Consider the following 12,919-nt stretch of genomic DNA (forward strand, 5'->3'; position numbering starts at 1 on the left):
TCTTTGGTTTGGAACATATTCCTCTGTCTCCTCATTTCGCCTGTTTCTCTGTGTTTGTCTGTATTAGGTGAAATGGTGACCTCCCTCAGTCTCCAAGGAGTGGTCTCATGTAGGAACTGTTCCATGTTGCCCAGAGTGCAATCTCCTCAGGCCACCAGCGCCAGGAACACTATGGGCATAGTGTGGGCTGTGTGGGCTGTATGTGCCCACCATTTGTAATAGGGCCATGGCTGTTGCATGAGAAGAGTGGGATTTGAGTCACTTACCCATCCCAGTTTCAGCTTGGTCTCTGTGCAGGTCAGGCAGGGGTCAGGGTACCCATTCCTGGCAAACTGGGGCTCAGCTGTTTCCTGGGGAGAGCAGGGTGCAGGTGCAGCTCAGCTGCTTTGCAGGGAGGGTGCAGCTCAGGGCACTGGCACAGGCAGTTGCTGCTTCAGTTCTGCCAAAGTGATGGGGTGTGGAGAAGTCTACCAGCCTGGCTGTGGTCCAGGGTTGGCAGAGCACACCCTCCAGTGCAGGATCGGGAGAGCGCACTAAAAATTGTGTCCATTGGCTCCATCTCCTGAAGTTAGGATGAGATTGCAAAAATGGTGTCTGGCAGTGCTCCCATCTCTGGATAAAGTCCCTGCAGCAACTGCTTTAAAATTAGTATGTGGGTCTCCCTCATTTATGCTATAGTAGGTTTTCAACCTATCACTTCTGCACTGGGTCTCAGGGACAGTAGGTTCCCCTTTGATTTTCAAAACCAGACATCTGGGGGGCCCATCTTTCCAATGCTGTCCCTCAGAGTCAGGATGCCTGATGTGTGGTACAATCCCTTCACTCCTCAAGGGTTCCAGATTTGGGGAATCCCTCCAGTTGTGGGGTCACCACACCTGGGGTGGGGTCCTGGGTAAGGCTGTGTCTCCGCCTGTCGAATCCTTCTCAATGCTTTTATTTGGTCTTTTGTTGTGGAGAGGCTGTTCCTCCAGTTCTCAGGTCCTTTTCAGAGGAAAATTATTTGTAGCTGTAGATTTATTGTGTCCATGGGAGGAGGTTTTCTATTGTGTTCAGGGTCTTCCTCTGCTGCAATCCTGAACTGCACTCTTGGCTCCCTCTCTTGATTCCTCTCCTACATTCCTGCATTCTCACCTCCATTTAGGGTCTTTATAACCTCTTTCTGGGCCAGGGTCAATGTCTTGGGGGCAGGTCTCCCTTCTGTGTTGTTCTGCAGTTCAGTCTCCCTCAGTCACTGCTTTCTGGAAGTTTAATCTTCTACCACAGAGCTGTAGTTATATTCACTTACATGAGAGAAGCTTTCCCTGGCTTTATCAAATAAAACACTGCCTTTTTACTGCTAACTTTGGGGCTATTTGAAAACTTGTTCCATCGTATCTTTCTAACAGCATATCTCAATCCAGCTGCTTTTCTTACATTCTCTATGACTCAACAAAATTGATCTATTGATTGAAGGGAGGGAGGGGGGAAAGAAGGAAAAAGAGAGAAAGAAAGAAAGAAAGAAAGAAAGAAAGAAAGAACTGAAGAAAAGGGATATAGAATTTATGAACTGTAGGAGAACTTCAAGCAGCCTAATATTATCGGAATCCCCAAAGAAGATGAGAAAGAGGGGGGACAGAAGAAAACTATTGGGAGAAACAATGGATAAAAATGTCCCAAACTTAATGAAAACAAAAGCCCATAGATTCAGAAACTCAATGAACTCCAAGTAAAAGAAACATGATGAAAACTACACAAAGGCGTATCATAAGCAATTTGTTGAAAACTAGTAATAAATAGAGAAATCTTCAAATCATCCAAAGGAAATTATACAGTATGTGCAAGGAACAGATATAAGACTGACTCCTCATCCTTTTCTTCTGAGAACCCTGATGTCTTACTTAACTTCCAGTCATTTCCCTGCCAAATATGGTCCTTTCCTGTTCCCCCTCAGACACTAAAAGGTGAAGAGTAAAAATTAACATCACATTTAGGGGTTGAAATGAAGTCCAAACTGGTTTTCAAAGCATGGTTCATGATTTGAAGGGGTATGATGATGATTTCATGATTTTTATTTTAGCATGTCTTTTCTGCCAACCTGGGCATTTCCTTTTATTAGTGGTCTGTTTTCTCATCACAATATGTCATTCACTCAATAGATGTTTTATGAATGACTTTTCTGTGCAAGTGGCTCATCTAGGGCTTATTACAATTTGCAGTTTAATCTGAGGCAAGACCAAAATGAGAGAGAAACAGACTGGGCACCAAATCTCAGCTGTACACTTGGTTCTGCTGGTCACTTAACTCGCTTTCTACCCATGTGGTCAATGAGCAGAGTGGAGCTAAGTGGTACCTGAGGTCCTCCTGACCATGAGTATTTTATAGGTCCTGACTTATTCCTATTGCTTCACTTCACATTTTTCAGAGGTTTATAAATAAGAGCTAAATGCACATAAAAGAATAGTGGCAGTAATTTTAAAACCTTTTTCCAAAAATTGCTGGGCATCTGCATGTATAGGACAGGATGCTGAACACTGGAACACACAGATGAATAGAGCTAAGACCTTTTCCTCAAGGAGCTCAAAGTTTGGGGAAAGTGGTTTGCCAGTGTACAAAAGGAAATAAATAAAGCAGCCAGAAACTTGGGAAAAAATAGAAATGAATTAAAGTCAATTTTGGACTTGAACCAAAGGAGACGTGTTTCTGTTTGGGGCCAAGAAAAAACAGGTTCATGTTTATATTTAGAAAGAATACCCTACCTGCATGACCTTGAACAAGAAAATAGAAGATTATTCAAACATGAGCCCCTGACTTCAAGTCATGGATTCAAGACACAGTAAAAAGCAAAAGTCCAACATACAATGTTTGTCAAACCAGTTGATGTGATCATCTAAAAACCTGGTAAATTATGGAAGTCTATGAGGATTTCACATCCTTCAACACTGTTTCTATGTAACATTAAAAATCTACCACATAGATTGGGGTTCAACTTCTAAAGGAATCAAAATGTGTATAAGATAATGATAGGCATACTCTGAAATTCATCATAGGATGATCCCTGGGAATCTAGTCTCAAAAATAGGGTACTGAAATTCATCTTCTTATGCCTGCTATTCATGCTCCAGAGCCTAATTCCTTTGTCAGATACAGCAGGACACAAAAATCATTAATTGAGCATCTATTTTTCACAAGGTATTGGGGATACAAAGGTGAAGTAAGTCTCCTTTCCAGAAGTTCAGAATCTATAAGGATGGCACGTAAGCATTACAATTCCATGGTTAAGTGCAGGCCCGTAATCTATCTGAAACCTTCACATCAGATTTGTTTTGGAATCCAGAACTTTTCAATTTTTAGAAAAGGTAATACAGTGTTTATATGACATAACGTACCATACTCTTTGTCTAAAGCAGCACTCAATAAGTAAACATGCTGACAATTCTTCAGGGAATCTATGAATATTCACACAAAATATGCTAAAGACTAAAAATAGACTCACATCTGTTCAGATCATATTGGCTCCCAAATGAGTTCAGGTCAGCTTGAGTTTCACCACCCAGTCAAGAACTTCGGGAGACTTTAGACATGAAGATAAAAGAACGAAGATCTGAACTGGAAAGTCCAGTGGGAAGGACTGATTAACCCTGCTTGGGAATGTTAAAAGTTTTTCCTTCTGGAAGCTCTCCTGGAAATTGGACCTTCATCTGCTCATCTGCATTATATATTCAGGACTCTAAATTTTTTGACTTCTATTTTTCTTATATCTTTCTCAGCATATAGATTGATTTGGAACATACTGGGTGCTTAAGAATTTCTTAATTAACAAATCTAAGCACATACATGACACAGGCCCAAACATAAATGCTTGTGAGAAACAGTTATTATATTAAGTGAATAAACCAGAAATAATTCCACCTTTTATAGCATATTTAAAACAACTTTAAAATGCAGAGAAAGAAGTGTAGAGCCATGAAAATATTTCTACTTTTTTGGATGGTTTTCCCTAATTTCTTTAATAAACATGCATTTTTAAATAAACTTGGAAAAATTCTGGAGTCCTACTGAACTTGAAATGACTTTATTTTTGTATATCTCCACCATGATTTTCTTTAGATTTATTTGGTGCCAGAAATTTGTTTTTAGGAATCTCATATTTTCAGTAAGGTGACTAACAGCCTCTAGAACCTTATGCAAAATTCTGAGCTTCAAAATTCACAAGGTTTCTCATGCTGTACTCTGGCAAAGGGGAACACGTTTCCCATGTATTTTGTACAAGACAGAGTGATGAATGCTGTTTCTGGTAAGACTGAAATGTGTGGCAACATCCAACTCTTCTCACTCCACATATTTTATACAGTGAAATGGGAGTGAAGTCCATACTGCAGAGAAGTCCATACTGCTTCCTTATTGTGGTTATTACTAGCCTTGAATTTGGTGTGAAGCAAATGTCTATCTTAACATGATTGTAGGAGTTATGCCAGAGACATGTTTTAAATCCTGGTCTTATCACATGAAGGATTTTTATGATGAATTTTTTTGCTTTCTTATTGTGGTAAAATACACACAAACTTACTATCCTAACCATTTTAAAGTGTACAGTTCTCTAGTATTTTTTTTTTTTTGGTGGTACGCGGGCCTCTCCCTGTTGTGGCCTCTCCCATTGCGGAGCTCAGGCTCCGGATGCACAGGCTCAGAGGCCATGGCTCACGGGCCCAGCCGCTCCATGGCATGTGGGATCTTCCCGGACCAGGGCACGAACCTGTGTCCCCTGCATCGGCAGGCGGACTCTCAACCACTGCGCCACCAGGGGAGCCCCAGTTCTCTAGTATTAAGTACGTTCTCACTGTTGTGAAACCATCACCACCATCCATCACCAGAACTATTTTTCATCCTGCGAAACTGAAACATTGTACCCATGAAACCATAACTCCTCATATTTATATTAATTTTTAAAATTTTATATGTGGTAACATACACATAACACAAAATTTGGCATCTCAACCATTTTTAAGTGTACAATTCGTTGTCACTAAGTACATCCAAGTTACTGTGTTCTGTATATGTCTTTTACATCTAGTTGGTTTATTGTGTTCTTCAAGTCCTTATTTCCTTACTTATCTTATGTCTGGTTGTTCTGTCCATTATTGAAAGTGGGATGTTGAAATCTCCAACTATTACTGAAGAAATGTCTATTTTTCCCTTTAGTTCAGTCAGTTTTTGCTTCATATTTTTTTAAATCAATTTATTTATTTATTTAAGTTTTTTTGGCTGTGTTGGGTCTTCGTTTCTGTGCAAAGGCTTTCTCTAGTTGCGGCGAGCAGGGGCCACTCTTAATTGCTGTGTGTGGGCCTCTCACTGTTGCGGCCTCTCTTGTTGCGGAGCACAGGCTCCAGACATGCAGGCTCAGTAGTTGTGGCTCACGGGCCCAGTTGCTCCACAGCATGTGGGATCTTGCCAGACCAGGGCTCAGACCCATGTCCCCTGAATTGGCAGGCAGATTCTCAAGCACTGTGCCACCAGGGAAGCCCTGCTTCATATATTTTGATGATCTGTTACAAAGTGAGTAAATGTTTGCAATTGTATCTTCTTGCTATATTGAATCTTTTATTAAGATATATTGTCCTATTTTGTCTCTTAAGAATTTTTTATTTAAAGTCTATTTTGTATGATATCAGTATAGCTACCTCTGCTGTCTTTTGGTTACTATTTGCATGGAGTATCTTTTCCAGCATTTTACTTTCAACCTACTTTTATGTGCCAATCTAAATTGAGTCCCTTATAGATGGTATGTAGCTGGATCATGTGTATGTTTTATCCATTCTGAAAATCTCTGTCTTTGATTGGAGAGTTTACACTTAAAGTAATTACTGTTAAGGGAGGACCTACTTCTGCTTGATATAATATTCTAAGTGTGTGTACACATATGTGAATGAGAAAAAAAGAAGGAAAATCACAAAAACTTTGATAAAATGTTTGCATTAAAAAAGTACTGTAAGTCTTTGTACTACTAATTTCACTAATGCAACTTGCATCTTCAACGTAATGTAGAACTTTAAAAATACACAGACCTTGATTTGCTAAAACAAAGTCATTGAATGCATTTCTAAATCACATTTATTTTAATATTTCACTTAAAGAACTGACTTTAAATATCAGCAATGAAGAGAACAAATTTTTCAAAGCAAACCAACAATGAGAATAGAAAATAGCAACACATTTTATGATTGGTATAACATTTTCTGGTATCATATGACTAGCATATTAACTCTTTCCACTGTAAATTTCAGTTCACCCTTATGTGCCGGGGACCAGCCCCAGCTGGACAGGTTTCACCCAAAGGGGAGACGGAGTCGGCGTGGACAGAGCACAAGACACCTCAGAGGATGCAAGGATCTGTCGAATTTATTGTTATAAATCCAGAGCTTTTATACTGTGAGGCAATCTTATTTTCAATCTTAACAATCCAGTTCCCATGCCAAAAAAAACTCTTACAAAGCCATAAAACAAAGGTACACAGCCATAAAACAAAGGTAATTTACACAAAGCCATAAAACAAAGGTCAGCAGGTTAAGCAGGTTAAATAATCTTTTTGTGGTCAGGTAGTCTTCCACTTCTATAGTCTCTTTTGTCCCCTGTGGTTAGGTAAATCTTGGTCACATTTAGGTCAGGAACTCTGTCTGCGGTTTTATCATTTTTCTTAGAAGAATTAGTCTTCTTGTACCTGTTTGTTCTGTTCAATCAGCCAGATCTTTAAAACACAAACTCAAGCACATTATTCTTTAGCACCAGTAAATATTTACAGGCTGTTTCAATCTACCTCTATAATCAAAGCAAGACACAGGATAATCAATAACCATAGGGGGTCTTGGGGGAGGGCATTGTACCTTAAATTTGCCACCAAGTTCCTTTGCAAAAATACTTACAAAATATAATTTGTGCTTTATATCTATTCTTATACGGAAAGCAATTAAACTTAAAAAAGGCTGCCAAATAGTCTACTCTATTCAATTTGCTATATACCTACTGTAGTATAAAACCTCCCCGCCACCATACCCAAGTATTTCCTAACATATCTCTAACTCCCCAGGAGGGCCAAAACTCATTTAGCTTTTTTTCTAACGTAAGCGGTTGCCACACAAATGCTCCTGTTGTGTTTTCCTGAACCCAATGTCCTGGCCTGGGAGTGGGGATTTCGGGTGTAATCATTAAGGGAGCCGGAGTAATCACAATCTTTTTCAGTTTTACCCTAAGTCGGGGTCTTTCCCTAAACCCTCCATTGGAGCTGGGAATGTTTCCCAACACTAATAACAATCCTATAAAAATCACTTCAAGCAAAAACAGGGGAAAACTAGGGGAACCGCACAGAGGAGAGCTTTGCTTCTCCACATTTGTACCTGACAGTACCAGCTTTGCTTGGCACTATGGGTCTCGTCCGTGCTGAGACTCAAAGGCACTTCCTATGCGGCTCCCGACACTTATGACAAAAACTTTGATGATCTCTGCCCTTGTCAGATGTTCTTCAAGGTTTATAAGAATATGTATCTTACTAATTTTATTTATTTATTTTTTACATGTCCAGTATAGAGAACAAGGGCAATTCTCACCTTGTATGTTATATGTTATAGAAGGAGGATCTTACAAGTAAGTGAGTTAGGTATTCTTCTCTATTGTGAGACTTAGGAGCCACATTTACCCCATAATAAAAAGAACATATATCTGGCTTGTTTTTGTACCTGAAATTCCCCACCATTATATAAATATTTTTTTCCTCTCTCTGAGTAAAATGTCTCTTTAAAAGTATCACCTCCCATGGAGTGATAAGGAATCAAACTCTTGTCATCCATCTTGTCAATTAGAGGAAAGGGTGTAAATGATCGGAGAGATTCCATTTTATCACAGGAGGAATAAAGAAAGGCTTCTAGCTTAGATCTAGATGATAAATTATGCTCCAGCTTTCTGTAGTCCCTCACACCAAGCCTGGAGACACTAAATAAAACACAGGGTGTCAGAATGGATGTCTGTAGGAATAAAACTTAAAGGAAAACTTGGAAGACTAAAGATGGTTGGATGTCACTGTAAGGAAGAATGGTGTCTGGAAGAGGGACAGAGATAGGGGCCTGAGCCCAGCTGAGTAGGGCACCTGTTAAAATTTGGAGCAACAAGTTTTTACAGGTGTTAAAATCAGCACTCTGGGCAAGAGCTGATTAGAACCCCTTTGGTGGCATGTAAGGACACAGGCTGGTGTTGCTGGCCAGGGAAACACTCAGGATAGGGGGACCTACAAACAGGTGCATAAGTGTGCCAACACTTGAAGGTCCACCCTGTCCTGGTTCCTGGTGAGAGAGCAGTAGCAGGAAGACAATGGCAGGAAGGAGGAAGGAAGACAATGCCAAAATCATGCTGAGAACAGTTGCACATAGACCAGCTAGTGTGCATCTACACCCCTTCCCCTTGGACCAGGCTCTTGAAACTAAGGTTGAGTTCATCAGACAAGAGTGGTACCTTCAGACACAGGAGGAAGTTGACCTGGGTGCAAAAAAGGTCATGAAAAAGAGATGTTTGAGTCCGCACTACAGTACTGAGTTCAAACATCTGTTTTGCTTTCTAGCTGTAAATTTTACCCAAAGGAGGACAAGCCTAGACAGCTGACAGTCTAGAGAGAACAAACCTGAGCTTGGGGCAAAACAGTTAAAGTATTGATGAAGGTCAAACATTGGGAAAAAAGGCAAAAAGAGACCTGTCTGTAACAGAAGAGACAAGTGCAATATGGCAGTTTGAGGAGGGATTTTAAACAACTATTATTATTATCTCAGAAAATTTTTAAAAGGCATTTGCAAGCATGAAATAAGAACAAGATGTGTGCATGAGAAATTGTTTGTGATATTGCCTTAAAAATAACATTTTCAAAAGAATTATAGCACCAATTAGTGGCCTCCCTAGCATCACCACTCCCATTTCCCAATGGTCCATAATTTCCACCAGGACATGTGTGGTTCTCAAAGAGCCTATGGCCTTGAAAAACTGAACAATATGTGTTGCTTCCCTGTCCACAGTGACTGGTCTGTGTGTTGGCATGTAACCTAAGGTGGTCAAATTCAAGTGACTCTCAGGTTTCTGTGGGGAAGTTGTGGGAAACAGATGCTTCTATATTGCTCTGGATGATGTTGTTTGAAGCCTAAAACTGTCTTCCTATTATAATGGAAGTGAGTCTGAGCATCAAGTCTACATATAAAGATCAGAGCTAGGAACATTGTTCATACTATAGCTGAAGACATATTTGGTTGCATATGCCATTAAATTCCTTTCAATCTTTAAGATGAAACTGGATTTTTTTCTACCTGCAAATAAAGTTCTCAAAACGATAACAATGAGTTAAATGATAGAATAAATGGATTCAGAGAGCAAATTAATAAACCAAACATTAAGATGAAGGAAACTTTTCAAAAGTAATATCAAGAGATAGAGAATGAAAATTTTAAGTGATAAGCTAAGAAAAATGTGAAAGCAAAAGAGCCAATCTGTCTAAAGAGGAGAGGAAATGGGGACAAAGGAAAAACAAAATATTTTAAAATTAATATGTGTTTTTAAATGACACTAGATTTCTGTTGAAAGGGTTTATAGAGTGCCAAGCTTTTCCCCTGCAAAGTCATCAAATTCACCAAGAATACCTGCAACAATCTGAAAATCAACATGACGGTTTGGGAAGGTTAAAGATAGGTGAGTGACAAAGCATGATAAAAACAATTGCTGTTTCCCATAAAAGAGTATACAGGTATTGATAATCTTAAATAATTAGGGGAAATGTGGGTACATAAAGGCTTTGAAAACTAAGTGTTACTATAAAAAAAGCCACATAGAGCTTACAAATCAGCAGTAGAAAAAGAAAAATATCATCTGTGCAATAATAATTAGAAAAAGAAATCAAAACCAAAAAAAGCATGATAATTACAAAATATGAAGGGAGATGGCAAAATAAGTTCATTTTTATCTACTATTATGTTATACACAAATTTATTTATTTATTAAAAGGATGCAGTCATAGGTTTTAATAAAATAGAACTAATGGTATTTATTTAAAAGATGAAGAAAAAATATTACAAGAAATTTGATTTTAAAGGATTAGAAAACAAAGGAATAGCTAACAAATGTTAAAATAATGCAAGCTGGTCATTTTAATATGAAAGAATAGCACTCAAATAAAAATGAAAGTGTGACAGAAAGGCAAGTTGCATACTGATTAAAGGAAAAATCTATACTAAATGGAGACAATAATTAAAATCATATATCACATAAATATATAGCCTTGAACTATGTAATATATCATATGACAAAGTATTAGGAAAAATATGTAATTTACAAGTGTATTTGGAAGTTACACACACACCCCTCAAAACACAGTATCCTCAAAATTATCCTAGGTTATGGAGGACTTGACTAGCATGCTTAACAAGTACAATTTAATTGATGTGTTTCCATTTTTTTGTACTATTCATTAGGACTCTAGATTCCTCTCAGAAGCACGGGGAACAGTAAAATAAGCCACACGGGACATCTCAATACATTTCAACATCCAAATATTTTCTCTGACCACAATCCAACAAATTTGAAAATTAATAGCAAATGGATAATTAAAACAGTTTATAAAACTTAAAAGCATACTCCCTTTAAACAATGGATTAAAGATGAAATGACAAAAATACTCTAAGGTACTTAGTGCTAAATAGCAGTTAAATTTCAAAATATCAAAATGTTTACTTAGAGGGAAAAATAATAATTTTAAATGTGTCAGAAAACAATGAATGAACTTATGTATTGGCTTCGAAAAATTAAATAAATTAAAAACATAAACTTAAAGAAATAAGGAAAGGAATCAAGAAAGATATCACAAATCCACAAAACAGAGAAAAACAAAACAATAAGAATGATTACAAACACAATATGATAAACTTCTGAAAATACAGATCAGTAAAATACTAGTAAACATTCACAACAGAGACAGGGAGAAGTTACAAAAACAAGAGAAAGGGGATGGGGAACTAACCACAAATGTAGAAGAGATTCAAAAATATTAGAAGAACATTTTGGAAAAGAACAAACCACAAACTGAAACTGTATTTGACATGGATAAATATATAAGATCAAAGACACAGTAACTGCCAAAATTGGCACAATGATAGAAAAATTAAACAGAAAAGTAACTATTAAAACAGAAATTGTCAACAATTTCCCAACTCCCCACATTCCCAAGCCTAAATGGCTTACTGGTGGATTTTCCCACACATCAGAGGACAAAGGCACACTCACAAACAATCCATTATCAAAATTAGAGAAAGGAGAAAACTTCTCAGAGTTTTAAATAAAAATAGTATATAATTTTTTTTATTGGAGTAAAATTGCTTTACTATGTTGTGTTAGTTTCTCCTGTAAAATGAAGTGAATCAGCTATATATATACCTATATTCCCTCCCTCTTGGATTTCCATCCCAGCCCTCTCCCCGATCCCACCCATCTAGGTTATCACAGAGCATGGAGCTGAGCTCCCTGTGCTATACAGAAAGTTCCCACTAGCTATCTATTTTACACATGGTAGTGTATTTACGTCAAGTCTAATCTCCAAATTCATTCCACCTTCTCCTTCCCCCAAAGGCGAAGGTGTCCACATGTCCATTCTCTATGTCTACATCTCTATCCTGCCCTACAAAGAGGTTCACCTGTACCATTTTTATAGATTCTACATGTGTGTTAATATACGATATTTGTTTTTCCCTTTCTGGTTACATCACTCTGTATGACAGACGCTCATCCACATCTCTACAAATGACCCAGGTTCATTTCTTTTTATGGCTGAGTAATATTCCATTGTATATATGTACCATATTGTCTTTGCCCATTCATCTATCATTGGACAGTTAAGTGTCATGACCTGGCTACTGTAAATGGTGCTGCAATGAAAAATGGGGTACATGTGTTCTTTGAATTACGGTTTTCTCAGGGTATATGACAAGTAGTGGGATTTCTGGGTCATATGGTAGTTCTATTTTTAGTTTTTAAGGAACCTCCATACTGTTCTCCATAGTGACTATATCAATGTACATTCCCACCAACAGTGCAAGAGGGTTCGCTTTTCTCCACACCCTCTCCAGCATTTATTGTTTGTAGATTTTTTGATGATGGCCATTCTGACCAGTGTAAGGTGATAACTCATTGTAGATTTGATTTGTATTTCTCTGATAATTAGTGATGGTGAGCATCTTTTTATGTGACTCTTGGCCATCTGTATGTCTTCTTTGGTTAAATGTTTATTTAGTTCTTCTGCTTATTTTTCTGTTTTTTTTGTGGTACACGGGCCTCTCACTGTTGTGGCCTCTCCCGTTGCAGAGCACAGGTTCCGGATGTGCAAGCTCAGTGGCCATGTTTCATGGACCCAGCCGCTCCACGGCATATGGGATCTTCCCAGACCGGGGCAAGAACCCATGTCCCCTGCATCGGCAGGCGGACTCTCAACCACTGCACCACCAGGGAAGCCCTTTCTGCCCATTTTTTAATTGGGTTTTTTGGTTCTTTGATATTGAGCTCCATGAGCTGTTTGTATATTTTGGAGATTAATCCTTGTCTGTTGCATCATTTGCAAATATTTTCTCCCATTCTGAGGGCTGTCTTTTTATCTTGTTTATGGTTTCCTTTGCTGTGCAAAAGCTTTTAAGTTTAATTAAATCTCATTTGTATTTTTGGAAGAGTTTGAGAATGATTGGTGTTAGCTCTTCTCTAAATGTTTGATAGAATTCACCTGTGAAGCCATCTGGTCCTGGACTTTTGTTTGTTGGAAAATTTTAATTACGATTTCAATTTCATTACTTGTGATAGCTCTGTTTATATTTTCTAATTCTTCCTGGTTCAGTCTTGGAAAATTGTACCTTTCCAAGAATTTGTCCATTTCTTTGTGGTT

The sequence above is a fragment of the Aethalodelphis obliquidens genome, unplaced genomic scaffold (genome assembly GCF_003676395.1).
Source record: "Aethalodelphis obliquidens isolate GAN/ISIS:26980383/991018 unplaced genomic scaffold, ASM367639v1 scaffold47, whole genome shotgun sequence".
In the NCBI taxonomy this organism is placed as follows: Eukaryota; Metazoa; Chordata; class Mammalia; order Artiodactyla; family Delphinidae; genus Aethalodelphis; species Aethalodelphis obliquidens.